Source organism: Falco naumanni, chromosome 12, assembly GCF_017639655.2.
Source record: "Falco naumanni isolate bFalNau1 chromosome 12, bFalNau1.pat, whole genome shotgun sequence".
Taxonomy (NCBI): Eukaryota; Metazoa; Chordata; class Aves; order Falconiformes; family Falconidae; genus Falco; species Falco naumanni.
In genome coordinates, this window is record NC_054065.1 from 30,866,108 (window position 1) to 30,881,642 (window position 15,535).

Consider the following 15,535-nt stretch of genomic DNA (forward strand, 5'->3'; position numbering starts at 1 on the left):
TCTGCTCCCTGCCGGCTTCTTGTGCACCTGCCCCTGGGCAGAGCACGGGGAACTGGAAAGTCCTTGACTATGAGTAAGCACTACTTAGCAACAACTAAACCATCATGTCAGCAACTAGGAAGAAAATTAATTCTATCCTAGTAAAAAACAGGACAAGAAGAAAAAAAAATTCAAGGAAAGAAAACAATAATAAATATACGCAGTGTTAGAAGGTATCATCCTATTTTCTTAAATATGGGAAAACATCTCATTTTCTTAAACGAGTGAAATATTGCCGCAGTGCTGTGTTTAGATCCAAGGGGTTCTAGGAACTGCTATCCAAAATGAGCTTGGACCGTTCCTTGTATGAAAAAAATCAAATAAATCAACACAAAGGAGACAAACCAAAGGATGTATGATACAACACGCTATAAAGAACAGAATCTGGGGATTCCTATCTACCGCTTCTTACAGTGCAAGAATGAGGAGATATTCAACGCAACACTGAAGCAATCAATCTCAACATGATAAAATGAAATACCTCCTGTTCAAGCCACCTCTGAGAACAGTCATTTAGAAAGGTAATAAGAACATCCAGAGTTATTAGGGGAAATAATAGCAGGGAAATATAAACTGTCATGCTCCTGGATATTTCTCCAGCAATTACTAATGAGGTTAGGAAGAAGCTTTTCCTGTGGGCAAGACATTTCATAACTGTCCATTTCAAGTTTCTCTTTGCCTCATCAAAGGAAATACATGGGGAGAATAAAAAGTCTGCATCACATTGAAACAAGAAGCTAAGGATACAGGAGGCAAAAAGCCAATCTTGGATTCCTATATGGCACATATGCCAAAGAGGAGATACAACCCATTTTAGTAAATATGAAACATTACTTTTATTACTTTTTTTTTTCTCCATGAGTACAGATGAGGGACATAAAACACATCAAAGTTTTCCTTCATCAGTTTAAGTCTAAGTTTAAGAACATGTAAAAATTTTATTTCTATACAGTAGGACCAAGGCCTAACCGATGTTGTTTATCATTATCATTCTAACTGAAGTTTTAAAGCAAAGCATATTACAGTAATAGGCTTTACTTCGTCACGCTTCAAGAACATTAATGAATATATGCTTTCAGCGCTTCTGTGAAGTAGGAAAGTGATACAGGAATACATTCATTAATATGCGAGGCATAACAAAAAAAGCCTATTATCATAATATTATATTTTACAGGTAAAAGACGGAGGCATAAGTGAATGAAGTAACTTGCTGAAGGTAACCAAAAAGGCTGTAGACAACAGCTACGTTATGTCACAGTTCGATGCCCTAATCACAAAAATTATCTTTCCTTATAGCTGACAAAATTTATAGCTGGGGGAAACCACTGTATAAATCTGTAATGCTGCCAAAACTAGCTGGCAGATTTGAAATGAGAATTAAAAAGAAAAAAAAAATATATTCTAGATGTCCATTCTTTCTGCCATGTGGAACAAGAGGTCTAACAAAAGCCAGCTGCAAACATCCTCTTGAATGCCTAATATCCCTTTCTTTTCCCCAGAATACAACCATTAAACTTGAAAATCAATCTTAAGTCTCTTTGTGGAAAAGCATCTATGTTTTTCCTAAAGTACATAAGACAAACAAACAGGTAACCAAGAAAGCCTGCACATAAAAAGTTAACTCTGTCCTGTGAAAAACACAACTACTAAGTATAAATAATTACTAATAAGTATAAAAAAAGGTATCGTGCATCTCCCAAACAATTTCAATATTGTCAGTGAAACCAGTATCATATTTTTCCTTCTGCCCATAACACTGGGGAAGACTATCCTTTCCTGCCCTGCCTGAACGTTTACCAATTGATCACACAATGGGAAATTGTACACAAATACCATTAAACAGAGAGGATCACATGCATACATAAATAGTCATAGCAAAAAACGATGGTCTGTGAGATCTACTGGTCTCACTGGAATTCTGTTTAAGGGCGCTTCAGTACACCCATGGGCAAGCAACCCTCATAACTTGAGCGAACTGAGGTGAAACAACGCAATAGGTTGATATAATTATTGCAGTGCCCCTGATTACTCTTCGTATAGGATAGTATGGTCAGGGTTTACTTTAAGTAGCTCTACTTTCTGTACAACTTGCAGTGCATTCAAAATTACCAGAAAATAAGGATGGGTAAATCATACACTTCTGGTGTCTTAGTGTATGAGAGAGACTTTGCTCAGTTACTTCTAAGAGGGAGTGTCAAAACTGTCTTTATAAAGTGACACTAATTCCAGTCTACGGAAAGAGTATTCACACTTCTGCAAGAACAAAGGGATGCTCTTGACTGATAAAAGTGCATGTATATTATGGGCACAGAGATGAATAATACCTTAAATAAATGTGAACATAGCACATCAAGAAAGATCTTGTTAAAGTCTCAGAGTATTAAAGGAAATCGTGCATATTTCAAAGCCCATACTAGGTATAAAACTAATTTCATTGCAAGCAATAAATCAAGTATCAGTATTTGAATAAGAGACGGAAGTGATGTGAAAAACTGTTTTCTTCAGAAAAATACGTCAGGAAGGATTCCAGTTTAAGGATCAATGAATAGCTGTGTCACAGCCCCCCACTGTTCCCCCCTTTCCCCAAACCCAAATGCCTCCTTCCTGCTACTCACACATATTTTTATCAGAAAAAAAAGGCAAAGAAGCTGTGAAAGGCAAGTGAAATGGCAGTGATCAAGCGACAAATAAAAGCCATCAGACTGCTTAACACAATTTAAAATGGGATTAAGAATTAGCTAAAACACTAGAGAATTATAAAACATACATCAATTAAAGAAATACTGTGGGCCAGCTACCAGAGGTGTTTTGTTTTTTTTTCCAAAAGAGCTCTGACTGAAGGGAATTTACCTGAACAGAGAACGGGATTATTGAGACCTAAGGGTCTCAGACAGCCACAGGGTACAGATAAATAATGTGAGATACAGTAATACATTTTACTTTCTGCACATTATCTTTTTCTCATGCTTTTTAATTTGGATGGAAAGATTTAAAACAAATCAGTTCTCCTAAGTGAATTGCAATTGTTGCTAGCACTATGGCTAATTTACAGGACACTGCTTCGAGCATTCTCATTAATCAAGGATTTAAAAGTCAGTGGAAAATCCCTTATTTACAGTGAGTGCCTAATAGGATAACATCCAACTGGTATCATCATAATACATGATCGGATTAGAATGTCTCTTGGGCGAGTTGTTCAAATTCATTTAAGAAGCAATACTCTAGCTGTAAGAGATTTAAAGAAAATATATTAAAATAGCAGGTGTAAAACAGGGAAGTCCAGGCAGAATTTCTTTTGATTGCATGATCTTTTCTTTGTGTATTTTCAGAGCTTGCCAGATTCAGTCGGCAGATGTGGTTGTACAATTTCAAATGCAGTCCATTGTAATATGCGGCTTCTTAAAAAGTTGGGGCATCTGTTCACATTTCAGAAAAAGGATGGTAGAAAAAGCTTATGATTAGCATGCCAATATAAAAAATGGACAAAACATAGATATATCACATTTTGTAAAGCTAGAAGTCATCACGTAATGTAATTTCTGACAATTACTCATGGGTGTAGCCCCTGCAGGAACAGGTCTTGCTTACATCAGTCAGGTGTGCCGGAAAAAAATAAGGACTTTGGGATTTGTGTCTTAGCCAAGAGAAAGTTCAGGATAACACCAATCTGCCACCTTGCCTGAGGAAGGAAATGGTGACTATTTCAAGAAAGCTCCTGGCCAGATCAAAAACTGATGCTCTAGTCCTGGCTCAAAGACAGCAACAGTCTGTAGCTATGGATAAACGTCAGGCTGTTCAAAGGCTACTACCGTGACCAGCAATTATGGCTGTGCCCCTCTAATAGTGCTCTTTGAATGCTATGTCATTAAAAAAAAAATAATTGTAAATGAATAAACAATATTGGAAAGTAATTTTATTATTATTATTGTTATTCAGGTTTTGCACGACTGGGTATAAATACATACCATCTTCTTCAGTTTTTGTGTATGAAGCTTGTTGTAGGTGAAGGTACCAGAGAAATACAATCTAAAAATTAAATCACCAATCTGAATCGTGCGCTCATTAACAGTATAATGGATCCTGCATATTTTCTTTTGTAGTATTCCACCAGCTCTCCTTTAAATCATAGCACCCTACTCTGAATATAGTTTATTCCTTTCTTGTTCAATAATACACTTTATCCCATGAGAACTGCGAGTAAATCCAAATCACACAACAGTTAAAACCCAGCAGTCCTAAAATATTATATGAATTATGAACAGCATAACTGCTTGTGACTACTGCTTATATTATTTTAGATGAGAACTTCAACAGTGTAATCAAACCCATTCTTATTTATTTGTACAGCTTTAGCGCTTCATGATACCAGCCCGGCATCCTTGTGCTTGGTGCTAAAGGCAGCTGGAAGGACAAGGCTCTGCTCTGGGGGGCTTCCAGTTTGATTGTGGCCCAGATACAGCACATGAGTGTGAGGGAGGGGGAGCAGCGGACGGGAAGGGTCAGGTGAGGATGCTACTGGGAAGCGCTAGCAGTTACGCAGGTTGTTTCTAGCAAATTTTCCACAATGATGCTCCAAGACGGCGGGAAGGAAGGTCAGGCAGAAAAGAGGCAGAGAAAAAGCCAGGCAGGAGCCTGTGACTGGCCAAGGAGATGCTGGGACCAGATGGTGCCTGGAGAGCGCTGCTGAGGCTGAAAGCCTCTCCGAGGAAAGTCAGTGTATTTAAAACCCCGTCTGGCGAGGGTAGCGCAGGAGGAGGCAAGCAGCTCCAGCCCGGCAGGACCCAGCATGGCTGTGCTGGGAGGGGGAGGAGCAAAGAAAGTGAGAATTTAATGGTAAGGTCATGGGAAGGAAGGGGACAAGGTGGTAAAAGGGGGCGGCCAGGATACAAGGAGGATGACAGCGACAGACCTGATTATGTGGACATTAATGGGTAAGAATTTAATACCTGTCAACAAATGACTGCCAGAAAACATATTTTGGGATGCAGGACTAGGAAATAAAACCTCTAATTCTCCTTTCCCCTTTTGAGAAACGCTTGGTTATTGCCTCTGCTTACATTGCTTCATTTTTCTCCTGAAAAATACTTATTGAAATACCTGCCATTTAGTTCAGAGAGAATCAGCTACAACTGCTATTTAAACACAGATGTCTGCTTCAGCTTATCAGTATATATAGCTAGAACCATGGCACAAACAAAGGGTTTGGAAAGCCAACGTATACACACTGCTACCTTCTTCACTAGCTGTGGCACACTTTCCTTTAAAAATACAGTTTGTGCAACATTTACAGAAGGGAGCTTTCAGCAGTCATTTTGTACTTTTGCACTGGACTCATTAACTTCTGAGGCAGAAGCGACTTTCCTCCAAACTAATCCCTCACATATATTCCTTTCTTCCCTGATTTTTCTCTTAACGGGAGGAATAAAGTAACCTAAACCAATGGGAATACTGGCAGAAACCAACAGGGCATGAAAGATCACAAAAAAGTTCATGTGGAAAAAAAAATCAAATTTCATTTTTTGGGATGGGATTAACTGCACAATTTTCCAGCCAAGACTCTGCAATTTAAATTTAATTTTCTGTGTATGAAGCAGATCTCTGTGACTGGTTGTTGAGACAGTCACAGAAAGAAACTCAAATATGTCACATTAGTCAGTAGTACTCTTCAGCTAGCTTCTCCCTGGTGTTAATAACCTCCCATTGCATAAGGCAGTTTGCTGACAAAGATGCTAAAGTGATCTAGCACTAATATCGGCTCTAGATGACACGTTGTTTGGACAACTGCCTCTAAAGTTTTATTTAACCTGCTACAGGTCAAACAAGTACATGTGCATCAATTACCACTCGTCCATCCACACACAAAAATTATTTTCTCAGCACTGTGCTACTGGAAAATGTTATTTCTGGATATGGATATTAAAATGCTAATATTTCAAGCGCATACACAATATTTACTATATCTTTTATTAACTGCTGACATATTATTACCCTGTAATGTGAAAATACAGTAACTGAAAATCAAATCGCTTTCTCAAAACTGGCTCACATCTAATTAATACTGTCATGTTATTTCTTGAATCAGTCAGTGTTTGACACCGGAAGAAAGCAAAAGCCTTGATTTACAAGTTCCTCTCATAGGGGGAAAATAAAAAAAAAAAAAAAAAAAGAAGAAAGAAAAGAAACTTCTGAGCTGCAATAACCAAACACCGTAAGGCCTTTCAGTTTGTGAAATGAGTGTCACAGAAACTAAACTCTGGTTTTGGTCTCGGTGTAGGTAAAGCCCAAGATGGTGCCTCGGGTGCCCCGCAGGCCACCTCCAGCCCCTGTCCCCAGACCCCAGCAGTGATGGGAACACAGCTGCCCCGCACAGCAAAGCACAACCACCTCATTTCTGGCCTCCACCTCTCCACATAAAGTACAAAAAGTCTATCTTTCCACATAGTAACCTTAAAATCCACAGTATTATTGCCATGCAGGGCAGCATTTGTATTACTTCTCCATTTTCCCTCCTCCTCCCAAACATCTAAAGTTCTCATGGGCAAAATTACCACAAGTAGTGGAAATATATTTGAGAAAAGGATTTATAATATAATGTCAACAAAACTGCATGGCTTTCTTTTAAGCTCTGAATTTGAAGTTAATTGCTTTGGTCAAAGTCATTTGTCTCATCTGGAGAAAACCAAAAGCAGAGCTGAGAAAATCCACATGCTGGCAAAGCTACAACTTTTTACCTGGACAGCCAGCCAGGCAGCACTCTGCATTAATCTTTAAAAATGGAAGCATTACTAATTAAAAATAAGTAAATAACCCAAATCTTTCCCTATCAGGTCATGTCCCTTACCTCCTGCAATGTATGAATAATGTTAGTTTCATTGATGCAGAACCAAAACCAACTTCTGTATTCATTTTATTTACGAATGTCACTTTTCTTGGACCCTCGTGAAACTTTTTGGGAGCTGCTGTCTGGAAAATCAGCCCACTGGTTTTCCTCCCTGGTTCTCTCCCTGCTGTGCAACTAACGGAAATGCCCACGTCTCCATCGGTGTCTTTCTCACTGGACACTCTTCCTTATCTAAGGGCCGTGAAAGGAGATGTTCACCACCACAGCCACTGCGCCACGCCAGGGGCTGCTCTGGACTTCTCCAAAGAAGGTGACCCTGTACGAGCTGCGGTTCTTGGAATCAGAGCCAGCAGCCCCCACACAGTGACGAGAGTATCAAGGATGGGAGTCACCATTCCTCAGGTCTCAGCGGGATGAAGGGTTATTTTTTGGAGTCGTTACTTGCTTACTTGATCCGAGTCTTAAGCTATAGCACAGGGTTTGGTGTTTACAGAGGGAACTGATGTTTGCCAGGACTGTTGGACTCGTGCTTCAAAATGGTGCTGGTGGCAACGAAGGGTGAGCTGTCCGTGTTTCACACCCTTCACATCCAGGCCAGCTCGCGTCAGAAAAACCCGACGGCATGTTTTGCGTGAGAATCATGCTCATTTGGCATTGCTAAAGATCTCAATTTGTTTTGCAGTCCCAGAGGAATGGACCAGGACTTCTTTCCTGAGAACGGTGTGGCACCGCCTTGCTTGTGATTGATGCAGAACTACAGGTACAGCACAAAGACCTGACTGATCTGATCCCTGCGGCTGGAGGTATTGGGGGGGGGGGGGGGCAGCTGGCAGGGAATGACAAATGTGTGAGCACTGTACCACGCCTGCATTGCTCCCTTTGCTCCATCCTCCTCTCCCCGTGCCCTTGGGAACTGCCGGCTGCCCCCACCGCTCTGCCTGCCCCCAGACCCCCGAGCCACCCGGCTGAGGGTGCAGGCAGAACTACCCCCATGGTTCCTCATGCTGGAGAAAGAAGCACAGATGAAGAGACATTGCACAAACCCGAACCTTCTCCTTGAAAGTAGGTTTTGAGATGTAACAGCCCAGCAAAGAACTCACTGGCACCTAATTGCATAATGCTTAGTTTCATATTGGTTACAGCAGCCATGGCTTGGGTGAAGAATGAATGAATCATCACATTATTTCTCTCTGATCTAACTCTGAGTTTCACAGTGGTGTAACATTTCTGTTTCCAGAAATATTTTTTTTTCCAGCTAATTATCATTCTGCGCTTACAAATACTGTCACAGATCATACTGCTCAGAAGCAGCTGTGCTTTTCTTCAGCTTACCTTTACCACCCTTATTTCCCCCAGGTAACTAAAAGAGGCTGAGAACAAGGGACAGGTAATCTGTGAACTCTTTAAAAGTCACTTGTGCTTTCTTTCTGACATTCTCTTCAAAACATCCATATTCTTCCCTCATAAACACCATACTTCATTACAGAACAAGAACAACAAAACTGCAGTTTGATTTTTGTTTTGTTTTTACATTTGCACTAAGCCTAAAATATATGCAATGGAATGTGATTGATGAAACGCAATCCCATTATTTTCTCCTAGGCAAGAAAATAATTTTGCCTCAAGTATGAGAGAAATGTTTCTGGGCATTATGCTTGCATTTTCTGGTATCATTTTATTTTTAGCCATCTCCTTTTGCTGAAGTAAACATTTTGGTCTCCATTAATTCTGAACTCGCAAAACACAGTGGAGACTTCTGTAAGTTCTTGTTCTTTTTAACCCAGAGACTCTGTCCTTATTAAACTGCAACATTACAACAGCAATAGCAAAGCTTTTAATTTATATTCCTGTATTTCCAATCACATGTACAGAGATTGCTGAATTTTTGGAATATAAAACTCACTGCATTTGTGTCAATCTCAGAAAACTCGGGCACCGAGTTAATAACGATTTCAGAAATGACTATTTGAGTGTTTGTTGGGGAAGTGGGGTTGCTTTTAATTGACCAGTGAGCTGCTAACATAGGCTATCTTTTTGCAACTTTATCACATGGTTTAAGACCATTCTTAGCAAAACTTAATAGAGAAAGGACCAGAACCAACATTGGACACTTCTAAGATTTGGCTGGACAGGGTGCTGGGCCATCCTGTCTGCACCAGATGTTTATCAAAAAAGGTCAGACCAGGTGATCCTTGAGGTGCCTTCCACCCTGGTGTTCCGTGAGTCTGTGACTCGCTTAGGTATGACCCCCCGCCTTACACAGCAAAGGCAGAAAAGCACATATGCTGCACGACACCTCCATCTTTTTTATACGATCAGAGTACTGCCAGTTGTACTTACTGTGAGAATCTGACTGTTAAATTGGACCACACAAGAATATCTTGCTCCACTGATATCCATGGGAACTTTATTACTGGTCTCAAAAGAGAAGAAGGCAAGAAAACTCCGTCACAAGGAATACTCCCTGCAACTAACACGCAGTGTCTGTTCTCACTCACCTTATTTTCAGGGTGGAAAGAGCTTTACTATCTTGTTTCAAAACAGAGAGCACAAAATAATCATTTTAGAAGAAATGTAGAAAACTGCAGAAGCTGTCTTGACTGCTTTTTAGCCATTTAGGTAAACCAGCCACCTGATCTTGCCCCAGAGAGAGACGGGGACAGTAAAAACAAAACATGGGATCTTCTATTTAACACTGACCTAACCATACCAAGTTCCTCCCGTTCATTTGAGCATGCCTTTGACTCAAGGCAAATCACTTCGAGTCAGTCAGAGCAGGTACGTGCCTGCTGATAACCCTCTCCCAATCCTCGTCTTCCTCTGGAGGTCCCACTGCCAACACTTTCCTTCCCCGAATTTTATAATGAAGACAACAATTTAAAATTGTCGAGTGGCTAAGAGGGCACATTCCTCCCTCTCAGATACCAGCCCCTTTGTCACACACTGTCCCCTAGGACCACTGGGTTACACAGGTTTACCCAAAGCAGGGACAGGAAAAATGAAGCTGGCTGCCCACAGACCTGTCTTGGAAATATGGCCTTTTCAAATACAGAGCAGTGCGTTCCACTACTAAAATCTGCCACATTTCCTTACCTTAATGTTTTAATTTAAAAACTCAAACAACATTGGCAGGACCAGGGGAAGTACTGGGGAAGTAGCCTTCTAGTTTTGCAGGGCCAAGAAACGTCCTACAGAGCTTCACTCTGCAAGTGCAACTTGTTAATACTAACAAGACTTAGCTACATGCACTGGAAGGAGACAATGCCTAATTGCCTTTCAATTAAAATAAGAGTTTCATTAAAGCCACTGTTTTGAAGATACGGTTAGTCAGGTAAGTTTCTGAAAGTGTACTTTTGTCACAGAAGTATTTGGGTTTCTTAATGATGCCTTTATTTCCTCACTGTCTAACAAAGGCCACATGAAATTCAGGTGAGAAACATCCTACAGGAAAGCAGCGATGCTTTGCATGCCGGGGGATGCTCTAGGTGATGGCTGTGGGAGCAGCACATGCTTCGGATGCACCACTTAACCTTTGGGAACCTCTGCACCATCAATTGTTTCCAGGCTTCGATTTCCTCAAGTAATCACTTTCAACAAAAAGCAGAGAAAGTTTAAACTTGTGTCATTTGGATAAGTTTTATCTCTGTCACTACTCCAGTGCTGTGAATTCAATACACACCACAGTACGGTACGGTACCTACCCTTCCGTTTTGAAGATCCTGTATGCCTTTGCTCTTAGTTTTATCCAATTAGCTCTTTAAAGATACATACCAACCCCGCTGGTACTTTTTGAAGCCTGGGTGTATCAAATCATAAGTCTACATCCACGCACACACACTTGTAACGAAACACTTCCATTACTTCTCAGACCAGGTTAAGCAAAAATGAAAAAGAGGAAGACAGACACATTATTTTCACGCAGACGTTGTTTACAACCGTGCTGTTAAGCAGGAGCCAACCTTTTTCATCGCATGCATGAAAACCCACCCAAGGGTGTCAGGCTAAGGAAAACTGCAGCTCGCACAAGAGGTCATTTGGGTTTGGGACCTAAAAGTATGGTCTGGCTGCAGAGGATAGGCAGTGGTTTTCCAGTAGCAAAGAGAGGAACTCAGACCTGGGAGACAATTTCTCCAGGGCTTTCCGTACTGCTGCTGACAGCGAGGAGGAGTAAGCCAGGCTTGGGTAGGAAGGAGAGAGAGATCTGGCTCAGAACGATGGCAGGGGGGTGTGAAAGGTAACTGAGATCAGCTGGTGGAGGATTTGGGAAGAGAAAGGAAGCGCTGTGCTTGTGGTACGGCTCGGTGGGACACACACCGTTACAAAGGGGAGAGAGGACGGGGGGGGGGGTGTGTGCACAAAGAGCTCCAGTAAATCAGCAAAGTGGCACACGGTGAGCTAAAAAAATGCCAGGTGTGGGGAGGCTTGGGAAAAGGACAAAGGATGCTGGGCCAGCCACCGGCAGGAAAAATTACAGGTTTGTAGCCACCAGAACAGGCACCAAGATTTCAGCTTTCCATCCACTGTCAGCAGCTACCTGCTAACTGCTCTAGCAAGAGCCTTTAAGTTATAAATTTTAAAATTTCTCATAAGACCGTATAATTTTATTTGTTGAAATACAGCACAAAAGCAAGGAAATTTCATTTTACTGAAGCACAAACAGAAAGATAGCGTAAGGTTACTCTTTAAAACTAAAAAGGATTTTGCAAGACCCAGCCTCAAACTCAGCTGGGACTCCAGAAGAAGTTCTTGTTGGTGCAACAGAGACGTTCAGCTGGGTCCCCAAATAGACATGCGGTGTCAGGAAAGGCTATAATTAAACTCCCTGGGTCTGTCAGTCTTGTCTATATGGGAACGTTATTGTGATAGAAATGGAGTTAATTTAAACCTGGTATAACTCCCAGGTGGATAAATTTATGGGGGAAAAGACTTGATGTTTTCTGCGTAGCTTTGGAAGGCAGCGTAAGCTACCTCCAGCCAGCCCATGGTTTTGCTCGGTGCATCAACAGGAGGAGCTGAAAGGGTCAGACTGCACCGGCTCATCCATACTCATGTAATGGCAACAACACGATGCTCTTTGACCCTCTGCAGGGACAAGTTGTTTCATTGTCACTGACGTGTCCAACTGCGTAGCAATCCCCACTACACCTCAACCCTTCCAGCTGAGCTCTCTTCCCTGTAACGGCCGTGTCCTGCTGCCAGGAGCACAAACTGCACAACCGAAAGAGCACAGACCAAGGTATGAGAAAATCTGAATTAAAAAAAGACTAGTTTGGTCCTTCTCCCACTGGTCCAACATCAAGCATCCAGGCAGTGCGTCACTGTCAGCATGCCCAAAGTTCCTCATGTTGGACACCCATTGCAGGGTCCGGTTCAAGTCTCTTAAGCTTTTACAAGTCGGAGGAACCTTCGATACTGTCACTGGCCCTTCACCAGCGCAGCGCAGCACCTTGTACAGGGAGGTGTTATTTCCTTTCTCCCCTGCCCCCCTGCCTTTTTTTTTAATGTCTTTACAAAACCATGTGATCACTAGATTCTCCAGATTTCTTAGATCTGAACAAAGCTATAATATGACCTTCACACAGTGCCCACTATTGATTTCTCACTTCTTCAGTAGTCTTTGGTCTTACACAAGGGGCTCAACCTCCTCCTCCACTGATCTCCTGAGGTCAGTCCTTTGGAGCGTGGGACCTCTCTCTTTTCCCTAAATATCACTGCAAGATCCATTTTTTACAAACTCCTCTCACCTTTGCCTCCCTGCTGAAAGACTTCTAATTAGCCTGCTCGGATGATCGAAGTCCTGTGTTGCCCTCAGCGCTCTACCTTTCGCAGCCATCGTTCAGACTTCACTGCATCACTCTAGGACCCAGGGTGAAATTATTTCACCTGTCGCTCGCTGTTCATCATACTGATAATGGGGCAATACTCTTCACTTAACGTTACCCATGTATCATGAATTTTAATAGCCGTAATAAACTTCCACACAGAGGAAAAGATTCTGAGCTGCTTGGAAGGGACACGAGTGCAGGAGCTGCCTGCAAAGCGCCGTGCAACCCCTCTCCTCCCAGATCAGCTATCAAGCAGAAGAAATAGTCCTCAGTGTATGTGAATGTTTTACACCGTGACACCAAGCAGGCGAGTACTCCTTGGCTGCTCCGCAATGCACCCTTTGCCGCTCAGGGCACCCCTTGCTAGTTGTATCCAACCACACAGAGCAGGAATTGGGGTCCAGAATCTGCCCCCAAAATATTACATATTGCAAGTTGTGTTATTAACCCCCCTCAAGAAAGCCGGTACGTATGCAAAGCTGGATGTCAGCGCTTTAAGTCAAAGAACCCTAACGAGCAGAGACACAGCCTGCATCACAGTGTGCAGCGATTTGAAATAAGAGAAATAACAAGTTTGAAACCTTATTTTGATTGATTTTTACAGAACATTAATGTAACATCTAAGCACTCAGACGACGAGAAGAAAAAACTCCGCCAGTTAGGTGAGACTACCCACAGATAATTTCTTCACCTGATCATGTCAATTTGCAGAGATTAATTGTATGGAAGGAGCCACACGATGTTGAATTTCATGATAAATGGACAATACGACAGCAGACGATTTCCCCTAATGTTCCGTTATGCTCCTCAACATTTGAAATTTAATTACTTGGAAAAAAAATATGCAAAAGCCATCAATACCCTCAGCATCACACAGTATTTTCAACTTGAGAAGGCCTTTTGTTTCACCATACAGCAAACTTTGGGTGTGAACCCAAGGGAGGCAGATCTCAGACTGTATGGCAATGTTGCTATAGCAATTATTTGTGGGAACATGTATCAGTCGCATTTTAGCTCTCAAGCCTACGGCTCAGCTCATGTATGTTCATAACCAGAATATAAACTGCCTGATGCTTATTGTGTCCTAATAAGATTTATAAATTACTTACAGTGAGGCATTTCCAATAACTAGGAACGGAAGAATAGTTTTTGTTACTAACATTTAATCATGTTCAGAAAAACGTTTTAGATCTATGCATTCAGTTAAATATTTGAACTGCTCTTTTCCATGAAGTCAGCTATATAAATATATTCCAAAAGCTATCAATTACGTTTTCTGAATTACTGTGCATAATACATTATTCAAATGGGGTCTGCTTTGAATAGCGGTTATTTAAGATCAGATTAATATTTGGAAGCAAAGGAAGAAAAGCTTAGATCGAGATAAAATTTTATAACCGTTCAGCATAAACGAAGGGTGTTCAAGTATTCTCAAAGGTCCAAGCAGCAGATAAAGCAGAAATATCTGAATCATCCTTGCATATATTTGTCCATTTAATAATACTTCACTGCTTGGCTAAACTAAATTTTCCTGGCTACATTCATTAAAATAAATGCAATTGTGCAATGCTTGGTGATATTACTGGGCAGCTTCAGGCCTCAGCTCAAAACCTCAGAGCCAAAGTACCCCAGGCTTTGGGGGGGGTTAGGTCTGAAGCTAGTTCAGGCTAGCAAAGCAAATCTATGAACATAAAACTCACAGACAACAGACAAACTACCTCTGCAGACCAGACCCTCTGGGGTGCCCAAGTCATATACTCAGCCCGCTAGAAGCACTTTCTTCAACCTACTGTCCTTTAATCCCCAATTAATTTTATTAATTGATCGCTTACTTTTAAAACTGCTTCAGCAGCCGGACCAGGACGGGCCCTAGGAGTGCACAATGCTGAATTTCACAACAGCCTTTGGTAACGAAAGATCCATCATGGTACAAAGCCAGTGCCCTACATAAAACGAGGCCACAGAGGACTTGGCTGTGTTCTGCATTTGCTTACTGAAACGATAAAGCTTCTCACTACACTCTCAAGATACACAGCCAGGCAGTTCCTTAACATTTCCTTCCCAGTCTCTGCAGCCGATCAAGTTAATATACACGTATTTCAGCATGTCTTAATATTTTGCTTCAGCATAGTGAAAACGTTGCAGCCTCCCTCCTTTGTTCTTCCCAGCCTCCTGCAGCAACGTCTGAATTAAAGTAGGTATAAAACATCTACTTATGCAAATTGCACTCAAAAATCTGGGGGGATGAAAATCCTAGAAAAAAACCATGTGTAACTGAGTGCTCTCTGAGCAAAGTAATCATTTATCTTTGTTGGTTTTTTATCTCAAAATACAATCCAGAAGCCTTTTTCAGCGCATGAAAGTCATACTTCTTAACCTCATCCATCAATGTGTGGAGTAGGCTAGCCACTCCCTGTTGTATTTTTACAGGTAACAGAGCAAAGTCATTTTCTAAAAGGCACTTGACATATGCTAATGCTCAGTCTGGAAGTACCTGCTTTGTTTTCAGAGCACACAGGCTGCCCTGTCAACCTTGACTTTTTTTTTGCTTTTTTTTTTTTTCCAACTCCAAACAATAAAACAAGTGGTAACTGTTATTAATAATTAGCAGTTGCGCACAGAGCTGCTCTTTAGCTTCCCTACCCAATTCTCCACATTAAAAATAAATGAGGAGAGGATGAGGTTGACATTTAAAAGTTCAGTTCTCTTGAGAGGCAACAGAAATATGGACATTTTACAGAGTTCCAGGGGCTTTACTGACTGGGGAAAAGATGTCTGGGAAACTGGGAGTCTGAAACTCCCACCCTGGAATACAGAGGACAACCTGATG

At 41.5% G+C, this 15,535-nt stretch overlaps 1 protein-coding gene across 28 annotated transcripts in view; it reads right to left on the reverse strand.

Annotated features, from left to right (window-relative positions):
• NRXN1 (neurexin 1) overlaps window positions 1–15,535 on the reverse strand; it is a 725,766-nt gene that overhangs the window by 22,684 nt on the left and 687,547 nt on the right. The gene's annotated exons all lie outside the window — the stretch shown is intronic.